We start from the raw sequence: 855 nt of genomic DNA on the forward strand, positions 1-855 counted from the left end.
AGTCCGAAAATGCAATTTTTGGGCGGTGTCCGTATGTATGTATGTATCTGTGTGTGCGTATGTAAAAACCATTTTTCTCAATTATTTGCTAAGGAAACAATGGAATCGAAGAAAATTTTTTTAATCAAATGTAGGTCTTATCAAGCCCTATCCATCGCCATTAATTAAAATTTAATTCATTCATTCATTTTTTTAATTTTTGAATTTTTTCGAAAATCAGTTTTCATACGATAGCTGAAAAAAAAATGTTTTAAATTCATTCAACTATGGCTTAAAAAATTTGTTGGGATGTCCTCTCGACCGAGTTCGAAGATGAAGATCATAGCTTTAATAGTTATTCGGATTTTTTTTTTTAATTCAATTTTTTTTTCTAAATTTTAATTTTTACAAATTTCTTTTAATTTATGATGTTTCATGGAGTGAACCATAGGTTAAAATATTTGTTTTGATGTCATTAATGTGTAGTTGAAGAATGAGCATGATAACTGTCTTGATCAATTGGATTTTTATGATCATTCATGAAAATTTTGAATTTTTCATGAATTTTTTATGAAAATCAAATTTCTGGTAGTTTCATCTAATGTAATGCTCAAATTTATCAATTCTTGCATCAAACAATTTTTTTTAAACATGATTATAGTGGAATTCTAAGGTATAATAGAAAGTTTCACTCTATCTTTGAATTTATATAAGATTTTGAGAATCATTCTCATGTTCTTCGATATTTTGAATTTTCCATCAGATTCTTTGGAAAGAATCTGATGGAAAAGGTTTCAGATTCTTCATATTATATAAAATTAAAATATTCTTAATAAAATTTTGTTGAAAATTGTATTATCATAGTATCATTTTTGA

The 855-nt window shown here is 25.3% G+C and overlaps 1 protein-coding gene across 1 annotated transcript in view; it reads left to right on the forward strand.

Moving 5' to 3' along the window:
- LOC107035932 overlaps positions 1-855 on the forward strand; it is a 4,597-nt gene continuing 3,742 nt past the window's right edge. Inside the window, exon 1 of the mRNA XM_015253584.1 lies at positions 1-39. The gene's annotated coding sequence lies outside the window, so the exon portion shown is untranslated. The remainder of the gene's footprint in view (positions 40-855) is intronic.

The sequence above is a fragment of the Diachasma alloeum genome, unplaced genomic scaffold (genome assembly GCF_001412515.2).
Source record: "Diachasma alloeum isolate Michigan unplaced genomic scaffold, Dall2.0 Dall_scaffold_00202, whole genome shotgun sequence".
NCBI lineage: Eukaryota > Metazoa > Arthropoda > Insecta > Hymenoptera > Braconidae > Diachasma > Diachasma alloeum.